The following is an 18,763-nucleotide window of genomic DNA, read 5'->3' as shown; positions in this document are numbered from 1 at the left end:
GTTTAATTATAAGGAGCATTGAAATGGTAAGTACTTAGATGAAAATATAATTTAAGATTTTGCGATTTTTTTTCTATGATCCCTATTTAATTCTGGTTGGTTTCTAATGTGTGTTTTGGGTTTCGAGGGCCCAATAGAGAGGCGCTATGATTATTTTCAAAATTGGAATAATAAATGACTCAGAATTGTTTGAAAATGTTAAGTAAACTCCGGTAATGCCTCGTACCCTATTCTGGCAATGGATACGGGTAGGGGGTGTTACATTTAGTCCTGACGGGTAATCTATGATCTCAAATATGGAAAGGAATCTAGCCTGGACGGGTGTTCCTTGAATGATCAAGCCTCCCGAAGAATATATGTGCACTGGATTTAGCTTGGATGGGTAATCTAAAATGGGGTCTGAATTTAGCCTGGACTGGTAATTCAGATCCGAGCTCACTAAGGGTGTTTGTCGTTATAAGAGATTTAGCCTGGACTGGTAATCCCTACATCACCTTACGGGTTCATATAATGGGGGATTTAGCCTGGACTGGTAATCTTGCCATATGATGTGGGGTTCGTAGGAGTGCATATATGTGAAATGATCATTCGTAAGAATTGACGGATAATGGGTATTCCATCGAGACTTTCTAGAAACTCAACGAGATTAACATGGGATATATATATATGTGAATGAAATGTTGAATGATGAGCTCATCTAGTTAAATTACATGATATGTGATTATGTGACTAACTTATTGATTGAGTGCATGTGATAGAAAATCATTTCATAATGGATGATTTCATGAATTAAGTATTTATGTATGCTAATTACTCGGTAAGTTTACTTTCTGGTTATTCAAGCTTACTAAGCATGAAAATGCTTACCCCCTTTCTTTTTCCTATTTTACAAAGCTCAAGGACTCATAAAGATTGGACGACGGTTGGAGAAGCAACACACTATGAACTAGTCAAGCTTTGGTATAAAGACACTGCTATTTTGTTAATGGCATGTATATGGCTCTGAGTATTTTTTTCATATGTGTCATTTGAATTGCCGAATGAAGGCATGTAAAGATGTATTCATCTTATTGTATAAGGCCATGAAAATTGGCATATTTAAAAGTAGGCTATGATCGGCCTTTACATGCTTGTTTATGCTCTATTATGATGGGTCGTGCAAGTGGCAATGAGTTCAAAAACGAGCCAAATTTTGAATGTGCTACAATAACATAAGAACCCATAAATACTAGATAGGAAATAACCTTTTTGTAGGAAACCAATGATACGAGGTTTGCATACAACTATTTTCATTAAGATATTTACAAGTGTAAAATTATGTTTTCTCTCAAACTTGATAACCACTGGGCACAAGTAGTAGAAAAGGGTGACTAAAGGCTTGGAAAATAGCCTAATAAAGTCCACGTGGTTGGACACACAGGCATGTGTCTAAGCCGTGTGTGACACACGGTTCCCTCCCATGGGCGTGTGCTATGGTCGTGTGTCCCCTGAACTTAAAATTTTAACTCAAAGTTGTGCACGGGTAGGCCACACGGGCGTGTGCCATAGCTATGTTAAAATGATAGTGTCGTCCACGGATAGGCAGTACGGGCGTGTTCCATGGCCGTGTTGATAAGTCAGTGTTGCCCACGGTTGAAGGGCATGGACGTGCCCCGAGATATACGGGAGTGTGAGTCCACACGGCCCACCTACACAGGCGCGTGTCCCTTTATGTTAAGGAAAATTTTCTGAGGAGCCCAAGGTTAATCGAACGTGCCCGTATTTGCCCCGCATTGCTTTCCGATATGTTATAGGTCTTGAAGGCCTATACAAGGGACGAGATGTTCATGATTGAAAGGTTTTAAATTCAAATGAAATTTTGTGATCCAAGTTAGTATACTAAAAGTGTAAAGTTCCGGTAATGCTTCGAGCCCTGTCCTGGTGTTGGATTCAGGCTAGGGGTGTTCTATTTATTGGTATCAGAGCCACGATTTAATCAGTTCTAGGACTATCGTAGAGGATGTTAAAGTTCGCTATACATGTCATTATTTGAATGTTGATAGTGTGACGTCTCCTAATTGTTTAAATTGTTTTGAATTTAGTAAATGTCTTCCAATCGAGTACAAGATGAGTCCGAGGGAGCCGAGAGTCATGCTTTAGCTTCCGTACAATGGGCTGTATCTAATAGTAGTAGAAGGCTGATGTCAGAAGGCCGAGAAGAGGCTCGAGCTGCCTTCTTTGATATGATGGATGAATGGTTTGGGGATTATCTAAGAAATCGCCCCAATATACCGAGAAATCCCCCGCCCCCTAACCAAATTGATGAGGATGTGCCACGAGGTATGGCACCGATAAGAATTGGTAAAGCCCCGGTAGATAAGCTTAGAAAGTATGGGGCTGAGGAATTCAGAGCGAAAGTAGATGATGACACTAAAAGAGCCTAGTTCTAGCTCGAAAATATTACAGGGTGCTAGACGATATTTCATGCACACCCGAGGAATGTTTTAAGTGTGTTGTGTCCCTTTTGAAGGACGTTGCATACAATTAGTGGAAAACCGTATCCTCAGTAGTGCCAAAAGAGAATATTACTTGGGATTTCTTCTAATCAGAGTTTAGGAAGAAATACATTAGCCAACGATTTTTGGACTCGAAGTGAAAGGAGTTCCTGGAACTCAAACAAGGTAACAAGACTGTAGTGGAATACGAGAGAGAGTTCGTACGACTAAGTCAGTACGCAACTGAATGGGTCCAAACAGAATCGAAAAGTGTAAACGCTTCAAGGAAGGTCTGAATGAGGACATCAAGTTATTGATTGGGATCTTAGAAATACGGGAGTTGCCGCATTGGCCGATCGAGCCAAGAAGGCCGATGAACTTAATAATGAAAGAAAACAAGCTAAGAGAGAGGCTCAAGTTGCGAGTAAGAGGTCTAGCGGCAAAACACTCTCGTTCTCCACGAAGAGAGCCAGGAGCCTGTATGAACGCTCCACTTCATCAGTGGGATATTCGAGTAGATCAAGAAGTTCTAAGCGACGAGGTCAAAATTCTTCCTCCCTGATGGTGACTAGTGTGGGGAGTGTAGATGATCAAAAACCGAAGTGTAAGAGCTGCAATAAATTTCACTTCGAAGAGTGCCGAATGAAAAATGGCGCATGTTTCAGATGTGGTTCTGTTGATCATTTTCTCAGAGACTGCCCGGAACAAGCTGAAAAAGATGAGGAACTAGCTCTGAAGTCGAATGCTCTCGTTTCACGAGGCAGGCCTTCGAGATACCCTGGGAATACTAGTGGCAGTCGAGTTGTGACGAAAGACACTACAAAATCAGAGGTTCGAGCCCCGGCAAGAACGTACGTGATACGTGCTAGAGAGGAAGCCTCTACTCCTGATATTATTACAGGTACTTTCTTTCTTTTTAATATAAGTGTTGTTGCTTTAATTGACCCGGGGTCAACGCATTCATATATATCTGCATGAGATTGGTGTCTAGTGTGAACATACCTATGGAACCTATAGAATTCATCATTAGAGTGTCAAACCCCCTAGGCAAATCAGTCCTAGTTGATAAAGTCTGTAAGAATTGCCCTTTGATGATTCAAGGTCATTGTTTTCCAGCTAACCTTATGTTGTTACCATTTGATGAATTTGATGCAATACTTGGTATGGATTGGTTAGCCCTTCATGATGTAATTGTGAATTGTGGTAGTAAGTATATTAAGTTGAAATGCCCAGATGGTAAGATTCTATGGGTCAAATCAAGAGAATTGGGTTCACCACCGATTGTAACCACAACAATGGTTGCCCAGAGATATATGAGGAAAGGATATGAAGCCCACCTTGCATTTGTACTGAACACTAAGGAAACAGAGCTAAATATTGAGTCTGTGCCGATAGTATGTGAGTACCCAGATGTGTTTTCGAAGGAGTTACCCGCATTACCTCCTGAAAGGGAGATAGAGTTTGGTATTGAATTAGTGCCAGGGACGACTCCCATTTCCATTGCCCCGCACAGAATGGCACCTACTTAGCTGAAGGAGTTAAAAGCACAGTTGCAAGAGCTGACGGATAAAGGATTTGCTAGGCCAAGTTTTTCACCTTGGGGTGCCCCCGTGTTGTTCGTAAAGAAGAAAGATGGTTCGATGAGGTTATGTATCGATTATCGGCAACTGAACAAGGTGACTATTAAGAATAAGTATCCTTTGCCAAGGATCGATGATTTGTTTGACCAGTTGAGAGGAGCCACCATATTCTTTAAAATAGACTTAAGGTCTGGCTATTATGAACTGCGAGTTAAAGACTCGGATGTACCCAAAACAGCTTTCAGAACGAGGTATGGCCATTATGAATTTCTTGTCATGCCGTTTGGGCTGACGAATGCACCGGCTGTGTTTATAGATCTAATGAATAGGATCTTTCAGCCATATTTGGATAAGTTTGTTGTTGTGTTTATTGACGACATTTTGATCTACTCTACAGATGAGACAGAGCATGCGAAGCACCTGAAAATTGTGTTGCAGACCTTGCGAGAAAAGCAACTGTATGCTAAGTTTAGCAAGAGTGAATTTTGGCTCTAGGAAGTTGGATTTTTGGGTCATATAGTTTCGGGTGAAGGTATCCGAGTTGATCCAAGTAAGATTTCTGCAATTGTAAAATGGAAATCGCTTAAGAATATAACCAAGGTTAGAAGCTTTTTGGGCTTAGCCGATTACTATCGAAGATTTGTAAAAGGATTTTCCATGATAGCGACTCCGATGACAAAGCTACTACAGAAAAACATTAAGTTTGAATGGACAGAGAAGTGTCAGCAAAGTTTTGAGAAGTTAAAGACATTAGTGACCAAAGCTCCTATTTTAGTACTACCTGAATCGGGAAAAGAATTTATGGTCTATAGTGATGCATCCTTAAATGGATTGGGTTATGTGCTTATGCAAGATGGCAAGGTGATAGCCTATGCTTCACAACAATTAAAACCCCACGAGAAGAATTATCCAACCCACGACCTAGAACTAGCCACTATTGTTTTCGCCTTAAAAATTTAGAGGCATTATTTTTATGGTGAAACTTTTCGTATTTCACGGACCACAAGAGTTTGAAATATTTGATGACTCAGAAAGAATTAAATTTAAGACAACGGAGATGGTTGAACTAATTAAGGATTATGATCTAATTATTGACTATCACCCGAGAAAGGCGAATGTGGTCGCCGATGCATTGAGTAGAAAATCTCTGTATGCTTTGAGAGTCATGGATACTCATTTGACATTGCTTGATGATGGTTCAGTTTTGGCCAAGTTGGAGGCTAGGCTGACATTTCTGCAGGAAATTCTTGATGCTCAGCTTAATGATGATGATTTGCAAGCAAAAAGAGCTCAATGTGAGTTTGGTGTTGAGTCATATTTCCGAGTTAGTCCTGATGGATGATTGATTTTCAGAGATAGGGTTTGTGTACCTAAAGACAATGAACTTATTTAGAAGATTTTGCAAGAAGCACATAACAGTCGTTTGTCTATTCACCCGGGAAGTACTAAGATGTACAACGATTTAAAGAAGATGTACTGGTAGAGCGGCATGAAAAGAGATGTTTCTGAATTTGTATCAAAATGCCTAGTATGTCAGCAAGTTAAAGCTCAACATCGGGTTCTTTCAGGTTTGTTACAGCCTGTAATGGTCCCCGAATGGAAGTGGGATAGAATTACCATGGACTTTGTGACAGGACTACCTATGACTTCGAAAAAGAAAGATGTCATATGGGTTATAGTGGATAAATTGACAAAGTCGGCTCATTTCATTCCGGTAAGGATGGATTATTCTCTTGAAAGATTGGCTGATTTGTACATTTTTGAGATAGTAAGATTACACGGAGTACCACTGTCGATTATTTCAGACAGAGACCTGAGGTTCACTTCGAGATTCTCGAAGAAGTTACAAGAAGCCTTGGGTACAAAGTTGAGCTTTAGTACAGCTTTGCACCTTTAGACCGATGGTCAGTCTGAGCGGATGATTTAGGTTCTCGAGGACATGTTACGATGTTGCATTCTTGAATTTTAGGGTAGTTGGGAAAAATACCTGCAATTGGTAGAGTTTGCCTACAACAATAGTTTCCAAACAAGTTTAAGGATGGCACCTTATGAAGCCTTATATGGTAGGAAGTGCCGAACTCCATTGTACTGGACAGAACTCAAGGAAAATCAGATTCATGGAGTTGATTTGATCAAAGAAACTGAAGAAAAAGTTAAAGTGATACGGGATTGTTTGAAGGCGGCATCAGAGAGGCAAAAGTCTTATGCAGATCTAAAAAGAAAAGAAATTGAGTTCCAAGTTGGGGATAGAGTATTTTTTAAAGTATCTCCATGGAAAAAGGTATTAAGATTTGGTCAAAAAGGTAAACTGAGTCCACGATTTATCGGACCGTACGAGATCACCGAAAGAGTTGGATCATTACCCTATCGCTTGGCTTTGCCACCCGAACTGGAAAGGATTCATGACATGCTCCATGTATCCATGTTAAGGAGATACCGATCAGATCCTTCTCATGTAATTTCACCGACTGAGATTGAAATTCGACCAGACATGACCTATGGAGAGGAACCGGTGAAGATATTGGCTCGCGAAGTTAAACAGTTGAGAAATAAAGATGTGGCTCTTGTAAAAGTTTTATGGCATTGAAATGGTGTTGAAGAAGCTACATGGGAGCCGGAAGAAACCATGAGAAACCAATATCCGAATCTGTTTTCTGGAAAGACTTTCGAGGATGAAAGTCCCTAAGAGGGGGAGAAATGTAACATCCCGAAATAAGGCCTAGTCGGAATAGTGGTTTCGGGACCACAAATTTGATTTCAAAATATTTATTTCATGGTTATTATGAGGCCTAGAATATGAATATATACATGCGTTAAAATTTCACGAAGAAATTCTAAGTATAAGATGTCAATTTGGAATTAAGGACTAAATTGAATAAATTATAAAACTTGGATTCTAGAAGCAATTTGTATGAAATTTCTTTAGATTATGAATTAGAAGGTCTTGGAGATTAATTTGCCCAAATTCTAAATTTTTGGACAAAATGGGCTTGCATGGATGAAAATTTAAAAAAGGGGCATGATGGCATTTTGGTTTTAATGAAATAAAAAGGGAAAAATAAAGCAAAAATATGCTCATCTTCTCCCATAGCTGCCGAAATTTGGAGCACACCATAGCTAGGGTTTCTTCAATTTTCAAGCTCAATAGTAAGTGCTCCCAAGCCCCGTTTTTCATGTTCTTTGTATTTTTGAAATCCCGATAACTTGCTCTCTCCATTTCTACCCATATTTCATGCTAGGGTTCATGTTTGAAAATCTACCCATGCATGAGTTGCTTGTATTTTGATGGATTATGGAGGGATATGAAAGACGAATGTGTATTAAACATCTTTTCCTAGTTGCTTTTTATGAGAAACCCTTATAAGGACCATTTTGCAAAAGATGCAAATGTGTAGTAGAAATGAGAAAATAATGAAAAATGTGGGTTTCCATAAGAGAGAAAAATGTTCGGTTAGGCTTGGGTAAGATAGAAATTGCATGTGTTTCATTATATGAGCCTAGGGACTAAATCGTAAAGATGTGAAAAGTTAGGGGCAAAATGGTTATTTAGACAGGGGGTAGGTATTAAACTTGAAATGTGTAATTTGGGGTATTAATGAGTCAATTTTGCTGTTATAGACCCCGAGGAACAAATTTCGGAGGTCAATCGTGGTAAACGCAAGGTTTCGGAATAACCGAAACACAATCCCGAAAAGAATACCAGGTAAGTTCAGATAACTTAAAGTAAACCTCTAATATACATAATTGTATGATTTATGAATTCATGATATTTGCATTTATTGAGGGTATGAAAATGCATGAAATGCTCCTTTGGTAATGACTTGTTGATAACTGTCTCAGTTGAGGTTAAAAAGGGAATTCAATGGATAAACCATGGTTTACTTGTGAATTGAGATCCTGCATGTGTTGCAGTAAGGATTTAGTCTGGACGGCTAATCCGTGATCTCAAATATGGAAAGGAATCTAGCCCGGGCGGGTATTCCTTGAATGATCGAGCCTCTCGAAAAATATATGTGCACTGGATTTAGCCCGGATGGGTAATCTAAAATGGGGTCTGAATTTAGCCTGGACTGGTAATTCAGATCCGAGCTCACTAAAGGTGTTTGTCATTATAAGGGATTTAGCCTGGACTGGTAATCCTTACATCACCTTACGGGTTCATATAATGGGGGATTTAGCTTGGACTGGTAATCCTGCCATATGATGTGGGGTTCGCGAGAGTGCATATATTTGAAATGATCATTCGTAATAATTGACGGATAATGGGTATTCCATCTAGATTTTCTAGAAACTCAGCGAGATTAACATGGGATATATATATATATATATATATATATGTGTGTGTGAATGAAATGTTGAATGATGAGCTCATCTAGTTAAATTACATGATATGTGATTATGTGACTAACTTATTGATTGAGTGCATGTGATAGGAAATCATTTCATAATGGATGATTTCATGAATTAAGTATGGATGTATGCTAATTACTCGGTGAGTTTACTTTTCGGTTATTCGAGCTTACTAAGCATGAAAATGCTTAACCCCTCTTTTTTTCCTGTTTTACAGAGCTCGAGGACTCATAAAGATTGGAAGACGATTGGAGAAGCAACACACTATCAACTAGTCAAGCTTTGGTATAAAGACACTTCTATTTTGTTAATGGCATGTATAGGGCTCTGAGTATTTTGTCATATGTGTCATTTGAATTGCCGAATAAAGGCATGTAAAGATGCATTCATCTTTTTGTATAAGGCCATGGAAATTGGCATATTTAAAAGTAGGCTATGATCGGCCTTTATATACTTGTTTATGCTCTATTATGATGGGTCGCTGCAAGTGGCAATGAGTTCAAAAATGAGCCAAATTTTGAATGTGCTACAATCACATAAGAACCCACAAATACTAGATAGGAAATAACCTTTTTGTATGAAACCAATGATACGAGGTTTTCATACAACTATTTTCATTAAGATATTTACAAGCGTAAAATTGTGTTTTCTCTCAAACTTGATAAACACTGGGCACAAGTAGTAGAAAGGGGTGACTAAAGGATTGGAAAATAGCCTAATAAAGTCCACATGGATGGACACACGGGCGTATGTCGAGGCTGTGTGTAACACACGGTTCCCTCCCATGGGCGTGTGCTATGGCCGTGTGCCCCCTGCATTTAAAATTTTAGCTCAAAGTTGTGCACGGGTAGGCCACACAGGCGTGTTCCATAGCCGTGTTAAAATGATAGTGTCGTCCATGGACAGGCAGTACGGGAGTGTTCCATGGCCGTGTTGATAAGTCAGTGTTGCCCACGGTTGAAGGGCATGGGCGTGCCCTGAGATACACGGGCGTGTGAGTCCACACGGCCCACCTACACGGCCATGTGTCCTTTTATTTTAAGGAAAATTTTTTGAGGAGCCCAAGGTTAATCGAACGTGCCCGTATTTGTCCCGCATTGCTTTCCGATATGTTATAGGTCTTGAAGGCCTATACAAGGGACGAGATGTTCATGATTGAAAGGTTTTAAATTCAAATGAAATTTTGTGATCCAAGTTAGTATACTGAAAGTGTAAAGTTTCGGTAATGCCTCGAGCCCTGTCCCGGTGTTGGATTCAAGCTAGGGGTGTTACACACTCGCCGTATGGAAAGTGGAAAGTGTGTGTTCCGAGCCTCAATATTTCCACCAATGTACTAATCAGTGTAAGATCGAGTTTGTAACCCCCGGTCATGCGAGATGCATGCAAGAATCCATCCTCTTCCAAACGGCCACAAATTCTAGGGATCGTAGGTTTTCCCATATTATGAATGAATTCCTCCAGAACACGATCATCCGCCTATTTACACGATAAAAAAATTCAAATTAAAAAATAATTAAATTTAACATAGTTGAAAATAGTGAAATTTAAAATTTCATCTTACCATTATAGGTTGGGCAGTGAAAATATGTTTACTGTTGAAGAGGATTAGAGAGGCGATCATTGATGATAAATCGATTTAAACGAATAAAACATGAGATAATTAAAATAATAATATTTTTATATGAAAATATCAAAAAAAATTAAAACAAGAGAGTTGAGAAAAACATGTGAATGAAAAAACTGAAATTTGAGGCGTAATTATAAGGTAAAATAAGTTACCGTTGAAAAACATTTTTTTTCCATTGGCGTGACAATGTTTAAAAAGTTGTTGTTTTGTTATCCTTGAGGGAAAGCGTATCCAACTAGGTAAACTTTCCTACCACTTGTGCAGAAAGCATGCTCAACTAGTCGCGCTTTCACTTTTTATCTCCTAAAAATGACCTATTTCACTAAATAAAAAAGACACCTAAAAACCGTATTAAAGAACAAAATCAACTTTTAAGCCTAATTTTGCCAAGATGTCATTAAGTATTGGTAAACATTTTCTTAAAAAAATGAGATAAAGCGTGTAAAAAAACTAATCTTTTTCTTGAGAAAAGCTTTTTGATTCAGTATATTGTAATTTTTTTGTAAAAATATGATTCGAAATAGATTTGATCATGGGTAGGGCCACCCGACCCTCCCGGAGGGCCCGCTCGAAATGTGGGAGGGTTTGGGCAAAAATATAGGCCCAAAAGTAGGTTTGGACAAAAAATAAGGCCCGTTTAAAAAAGGGTCAGGCCTCGGGTATTTTTAGCCCGAGGCCGGCCCGAATTCACTTAAAGACAAAAAAAAAATCTACTCTTTTTTTTTGTTTTTAAATGTTATTTTATTGTTGTTTTCTCCCTATTTTCTTGCCATTTTACTATTATGTTGCTACTATTTTATTATTATTATTTGGATATTGTATAAAACTTATTTTATTGTTAACTTTGTTATTATTTTAAAGACATTTGTTAATTTTGTTATTATTTTAAAAGTATTTGCTTGTTAAGTTGTATTTATCTTAGTGTTATTTAAGTCTAGATATTTTTAAAATTTATTTTCAATTTATTGGGAAATATGTATTTTAATGTTTTTAGTATTTTGATGTTTATATATATTTAAAAATTATATAAAATAATATAAAATTAACACGGTGGGTAGGTCGGACCAAGTTTTAGCGTTTTTATCCAGGTCGGGCTTGGGCAAAATTTTAGGCCCACTTTTCGGGCCGGGCTAAGCCCAGGCCTAGTAAATGGGCCTAAAATTTTAGTTGAGCCCGGCCTGAACCCGACCTTTGAGCACCTCTAATTCAAAATGAGTTGATTAAATCAACTTGATTTCATATCCAAAATAATCAAAATTAAATTCAGCATAATTTTTAAAAATAAAAATAATTTTTTCTTTTAATTATTGTTAATTACTTTAAATTATAATAAATTATTATATTTACTTAAAAATATTATTGATAATAATTAATAATTTTGCAATAAACTTAAATGGATTAAATGATTTGTTTGACTTTAGTTTGGTTTTATTTTAAAGTTAAGAAATTTAACATTATCAATTTTAACAATAAAATCTAAAATTATGAGTAAAATATACAAATAACTTGTATGAGAAATAATTTAATTCAAAATAATTTGTGTATTAAATTTAATTTAAATAACTAAAATGAACCTAAACGCGAAAAATTCAACTCTCAAATCGAACTCAAAATGACTCAAATTTAAAGTAATTGAATTTTTAAAATAAAAATACTCACTTGTTAACCATGTGATTAAAAACCTTTGTAACTAACTTGAAGTTAACAAAAAAATTAATAGTGTTAATAATTGGACTTCAATTTGAAATATGAAAAATAAAAAACTAAATTTTATAAAATAAAAATATAAAGACTAATTCTCAATTTTCAAAAAAAATACAATGATTTGTGGCACATTTTAACCAAAATTTAAATAATTCTATAAACAAAAAAAAACATTGTACTATTCGACTAAATGACCAAAAAAAGCCCTTTTTTTTTAAAAAACTTTACGGAAATGGGTTGGTTTTTTTTAAATGACGGGAATGACCCGTTTTTACAAAAACGCGTTGAGCTGGCGTCGTTTTCAGGAGATAGGCAGAAAAGCGCGACCAGCTCAACACTTCTTTCCCTGTTGGTTGGTAAAACACACTGAAGTGGAAGTGCTTTTCAAAAAAGCGTCCATGTGGGTTTTCTTTTGCCCGCGCTGCAACGGTCAACTCCAACAACTATTTGAACTAGCCGTTGGACCCCCAATGGTCCAAAAAAAGTATAAAACCCCCTAGCACATTTTTCACACACAATTTTCACAAATTCTCTCATAATTTCTCTAATTTCTCACAATTCTTAAAAAGCTCTCAAATTATTATCCTAAATTCTATTTTATCTAAGTTAATAATATTATTATTTTATTACTAATTCCAAGAAATTGTGTTTTTTATTAAATTTGTGCTAAATTTAACAATGGTGGGTCTTTAATCCGTCTTGATAAGAATAAATTTTAATAAATTTTAAATTTTTTTTTATTTCATAGTTATAATTGAACTTAATATATTTTTTAACTTTTTATATAAATAGGTGGAAGATCGAATTTTGCAATGTCATATTCATAATCTACCCGATCCTCCATCGCCGTTGATCGAAACATACCTGAGGGAAGTTGGTTTTTTCCATGTGGCCTAGTTAGGCTAAGGGTGTAAGTTGGACCCGAAACTCATAAGTGCGTTGGTAGAGAAGTGGAGACCAGAGACGCAAACATTCTATCTTCCATGTTGCGAGTGTACTATCATTCTAGAGGACGTGTAATTACAATTGGGGTTATCCATGGACGAATAGGTAGGCATCAGGTCTGTTCAGTCTGCTAGCTAGGGGACCATCTATTACGAACTTTTGGGTGTGGTACCAGAATGATTACCAGAGGTCGAATCGAAATGGCCTGGTTACGAAATAATTTTGCGGAGCTGACGAAGGATTCTATTAAATAAAGAAGAGTATGATACGCTTAGGCATACATCCTTCATATTATTGAAGGTATTCTGATGCTTGATACGTCACGAAACCTTGTATAGCTAAGGTGGCTGCTAAAACTCATTGATTTTAGACAAGCTGGTGAACTCAATTGAGTGTCCGCAGTGTTGGAGACATTGTATCAGGAGATGTGTTGGGCAACAAAACTAGAAAAAAATAAAATTGGTGGTTGCCTTTTACTACTACAATCATGGGCTCAGTACCAGTAGCCTTCTATTTTTACGTCCTCGAGTGAACTACTTGTATACATTCTCACTCATAACAAGGTAAAATTTAGTATATATTACCATTATTAAATTGATTTAAAATAAAACTATTATGCTAATAAGCTATTTAATTAGGTGGAACCATGCCCCGAGTCATGTGGATTACCTACCGTGTTTTAAGATATACAGTTTCTATTGGACCAGCGATCGAAAGCGGATATATGTATTTATTTAATTTTGAACTATATACAAATAATATAGTTGATTTTTTATTTAATATTTAGTAGTATATATATAACTAATGTTTTTATCACATTCATATAGTTTGAATGGACACCACATGAGGACCTAGCAATTCAGGTAGTAATTCTTGAGGAATTCTTTGTGAATCCCAACACCTGGCACATTAAGGTCCTATTGGTAGTATACATTATCGTCGAGATGCATGAGATGGATAGAGTGTTATGAAAATTTGGATTCCGGCAATCAATTCTCGTGGCACCTTAAAAGCTTGATGATTTGCACCAGATTGAATTGGTCGGTATTCCACTCACAATACATTGAGATGTGGAATAATCGATATGATTTTTTACCTACTCGCAACATAATTCTCTTTCCGGAGTTAGTATGCAATCCGGATTACATGTTATGGTTTAGGATTAGTATGCAATCTTGATTACATGTCATGGTTTAGGATCCATGGCAAGCCATATTTGTTGACCAAAAAGGATAGGCGTCGGCATCCCCATACAAGTAGGCCACGAAGGGCCCCTTTAAATACAATGGGTGGCGAGACGGGCCCATCATCAGCGCCACGCAAGAATAGGCCTCGATGGCATCAACACCGCCGCGCTCAGCACATCCTCTTCATTGTGTACTATCTTATTCTAGTCCATATCCTAACTCTTTTATTTTCACACAAGCACAAAATATTGCACCACAATTTTTTATATCTAGCCCTGTACCAAGTTGGACTGTCGGTCATCCATCATTGATTTGGTACATGCCTGGGCCATCTCATTTCTCGATGGTGGCGACATATACAACGATGTATAGGCCATCTATACATGAGCCACCGACGGGGAGTCCACTCGTTGTCCCATCGGCTTATGGGACTCAACATAGTTACGCTCATTCGTCGTGGGTAACACAAACACCTCCGACATCTTTGTACTATCAAGGTGGGTCCTCTTCCCAACCACCTAGGTATAGACCAGAGGTTGCACGAATGCAAGGATCTACATCGATCAAAGGTGAAATCCAGCAACCACAACCTCCGCTGAAAGCTGAACCTAGAAGGAATCTAGCGCGTAACTATCGACCACTTGAATGTGGCACAGATTTCGACCGACATATCCACTGATGATTTGTAAATTGTATCATTTAAATTATTACAAGTTCTTTTGAATATATATTTTTTTGTACACTATCTGATTTAGCTATCCATTAAACTTTAATCAAAATTCGAATTTACCTTGAATATTTTCACGTAGCATTGCAATAAGATTTTATTTGATTTGAATAGTGATAAACAATAATTTATACATATTTTTACCCCATGCCTAATGCATTTACGGATGGTTTCTCCTTAGATTTGGTGAATTCGATGCTCCTAATCATTTAATTAAATGTTTTATACTTAGGAGAGCATAGGAGAGTAAAAAGAGCGAGAAATGGGCTGAAAACGGAGAAAATGGACCCACATGGGAAAACAACATGACCTGGACTTCCTCACACGGGTGTCTCACACTGCCATGTCAATTTGGCAGGACTGAAGCACGACATACACGGATGGATCACACGCCCGTACCCATTTAACAGCCTTGACCAAGGCCTTCAGTAATCGAACACAGGCATGTCACACGGGCATGTCCCTGTCGAACCCAAGTTTAGTCCAATTTGAAAAAGGCCAATTTTGAGGGCTCTTAGGCATTCATAAGCCTATTTAAACACTTGATGAGGCACTTAGGAAAGAGGAGGCAGAGTAGGAAGCAAGGTATTACTTAAGGAAAGCCGATTGATCCATTTCAAGAGCCGGATTCATCATCAAGACTGGAGATCTCCTTTCAAGTTCCTTCAGGAGTTTTGGGTTTTCTTATATTTTGTTATCTTTATGATTTTTAGATGTTTTTTTTTTCATAAGTATGAACTAAACCCCTTAATACCTACAGGCAATGAAACCTAAGATAGATCTTGTTATTATTATCTGAATTGTATGATATATATTTGACTTGTTCTTAATTATGTGTTCTTAATTCTTGTTTTGATATTCCAGGATATTAATTCAAGTTAAGCTCTTATTCAGAGAAGGAATAGACCCTATCTAAGAGTAAATTTTTCATAATTAAGTAGAGTTGATTGCACGCCTAGAGATAGGGTGACAAGATTTTACCAGATTAGGGTGAAACCTAATAAGGGAATCCATAGATCGAGTTAATGCAATTCTAGGGTGTTAATTAGAAAGAGATTTCAATTATTTAACCTAAGGTTAGACATTATTAGTCTCGAAAGAGATAATAATATAACTTAGGGATTTCTACAAATCAAGTCAAATGAATAAATCGTCTGATTCAGAGTCAAATAACAAGTGAAGTCTAGGTGGATTTGTCCTTAGGTATTGTCTCAATCAATTGAATTTTCCCAAAAGTATTTTCCCAAGTTTTTCTTTCTGTGCATTCTTAGTTAGTAATTAGTTTAGACAACCAAACTTTTTAAATTTTAGGCTAGATAATAAAAAGGAAGTAAATACTAGTACTCGTAGTTCCTTTGGGTTCGATAATCCAGTCTTGCTGAACTTTACTACTGTTCGATAGGTACACTTGTCTTAATAGTGATAATAAGTTAGTCTCAAGAACATTTCATTTATAAATCGTTAAAACCTGTTACGAATATCACGCATCAAGTTTTTGGCGCCGTTGTTGGGGAACTAGGATACTAGGAAAACTCGATTTTTATTACTTTAGCCACTTTACTTTTATTACAATTTAAATTTTTATTTTATTTTCTAATTTTTCTCTTATTTTTTTCGGACAAATTTTTCTAGTTTATGACCAGAAGAAACTCGTCAGGATCACTACTTTTTGAGGGTGAGATCGACCACACAGTTCGCAGAAATCGAAGAGAAATAAGGTGAAGCCTAAGATTCACAGAGGACGAGCAAGAGGACGATACTTCAACCACAACTGAGGAGATGGCTGAAAACCAAGAAAATCCCCTACCTCCTGCGATTGCTGTTAATCAGAATCCTGCTCTGCGCACTATGTATGATTATGCTAAACCTTCTTTAATAGGAACTGAATCGAGCATAGTTAGACCGGCTGTAGCCGCAAATACTTTTGAACTGAAACCTAACACAATTCAAATGATACAATAGTTTGTTCAGTTTGATGGTTTGCAGGACGAGGTTCCCAACGCTCACTTGGCAAACTTTTTGGAACTATGTGATACATTTAAAATTAATAGTGTTTCTGATGATGCCATTCGTCTTCGATTATTCCTTTTTTCATTGAGAAACAAAGCTAAACAATAGTTGAACTCGTTGCCACAGAGGTCAATCACTGCTTGGGAACAAATGACCGAAAAGTTTTTATTAAAATATTTTTCGCCGACTAAAACGGCTAAATTATGTAATGATATTTCTTCCTTTGTGTAGATAGATTTAGAAACACTCTACGATGCATGGGAGAGATACAAGAACCTCTTGAGAAGATTCCCTCACCATGGGTTACCGCTTTTGCTACAGGTTCAAACCTTTCATAATGGCCTGAATCCTTCGACTCGGCAAATGGTTGACGCAGCTACTGGCAGAACCATCAATAATAAGACACCTGAAGATGCCTATGAATTTATAGAGGAGATGTCACTGAATAACTATCAGTGGCAAGTCATGAGGACAAAGCCAACGAAAACAGCCGGCGTTTATAACGTCGATACGGTCACCTTGCTCTCTAATCAGGTAGAACTCTTGAATAAGAAAATTGATGGTTTCCTTAGTTCTTCACAGGTTCACCCAGTAATGCAATGCGAAGCAAGTGGAGGCGGATCAAGTAGTTCAGAAGATCCACCTTATGGCCACAACATGGAGAACGAACAATTAAATTACATGGGTAACAATCCTCGATCTTAAAACTATCCCTATAGCAATACTTATAATGCAGGTTGGAGGAACCACCCTAATTTTTCATGGGGAGGCCTAGGGAATCAGAGACCACCACCTCTTGGCTTCCAACAACCACCCTACCAACGAGAGAAAAAACCGAACCTTGAAGAGATGCTAACAAAATTCAACTCAGTGTCAGAAGCTCATTTTCAGAATACCGAGACCGTACTCAAAAATCAACAAGCATCAATCCAGGGGCTCAAAACTTAGATTGGACAACAACCACAAGGTAGCCTGCCAAGCAACACTGAATCTAACCCAAGGGAGCAACTCAACGCGATTGCCATTCAATATAAGGAAGGGCTAGTTGAAGAACCAAGGCCAGAAACGGGGGTAAGCATAGGTAAGGATGAGGTCGGCCACAATGAGCCAAAGTCGATGATTAGAGAATATAAACCTTGCATGCCATACCCCAATGCGACAAGGAAAGACCGCTCAGACGAACAATTTGGTAAATTCCTTAAACTTCTAAAGAAACTACATATTAAATTACCGTTTATTGAAACCCTTTCGCAGATGCCAAACGAAGTCAAGTTTTTAAAGGAGCTTTTGACAAATAAACGGAAGTTAGATGAAGCATCATATGTGGAGCTGAACGCGGTCTGCTAAGCTATTTTACAGAATAAGTTTCCTAACAAACTAAAGCATCCAGGGAGTTTTACAATTCCTTGTTTAATTGGTATTTTAGATTTTAATAATGCGTTGGCTGATTTAGGGGTTAGTATCAATGTTATGCCTTACAAATTATTTAAGCAACTAGGTCTAGGGAAACCTAAACAAACTAGGATGAGCATTCAATTAGCAGATAAAACTATCAGATTTCCTAGGGGTATTATTAAAGATGTACTCGTTAAAAACGACAAATTTATATTCCAGTTGATTTCGTTGTTCTAGACATAGAGGAGGATAGCAACGTCCCCTTAATTTTAGGAAGGCCCTTTTTAGCAACCGCCAGAACAATTATTAACGTTGGCACAGGTGAACTCACACTTCGTGTGGGAGACGAAACAATCACCCTTCAAGCTCGTAATTCGAATAACACATCAAAAATTGAATGTGGCTGTACAATTTATTTGGCTAAAACTAACCATTTAGTGCAACCTTCTTTGCAGAAAATAGGTTCGAAGAACATACATAAGCCAAGCAACAACAAAGAACCTATCCATGAAGAATGAAGGTTACAAATTGAGGAGCTAGATGAATAGCAGACACATAAATTGAGAAAACACGATAAACCAAAACCACGCCATGAGGAGCTTAATTCCTCCAAAAATCAACTTAAAGTTGGAGACAAAGTACTACTCGATGCAGCAGATCCTCGAATCGCCACTTCTAAACCAAATGAAAAAACCCCTCTTACGGTAATTAGTATTTTTTCATACGGTACGGTTGAGGTAAACCACTCCAAATTAGGCACGTTC

General features: G+C 37.4%; 1 non-coding gene across 1 annotated transcript; it reads right to left on the bottom strand.

Annotated features, from left to right (window-relative positions):
- Positions 1 to 16,802: 16,802 nt before the first annotated feature.
- On the bottom strand, positions 16,803 to 16,909 carry LOC128292042 (small nucleolar RNA R71). The gene has a single exon (XR_008282026.1). It is a non-coding gene; the product is annotated as a small nucleolar RNA R71 (small nucleolar RNA).
- Between the last annotated feature and the right edge of the window lie 1,854 nt (positions 16,910 to 18,763).

The sequence above is a fragment of the Gossypium arboreum genome, chromosome 4 (assembly GCF_025698485.1).
Source record: "Gossypium arboreum isolate Shixiya-1 chromosome 4, ASM2569848v2, whole genome shotgun sequence".
Classification (NCBI taxonomy): domain Eukaryota; kingdom Viridiplantae; phylum Streptophyta; class Magnoliopsida; order Malvales; family Malvaceae; genus Gossypium; species Gossypium arboreum.
The sequence above is the reverse complement of the archived record's forward strand: the minus strand, read 5'-3'. Positions and strand labels throughout refer to the sequence as shown.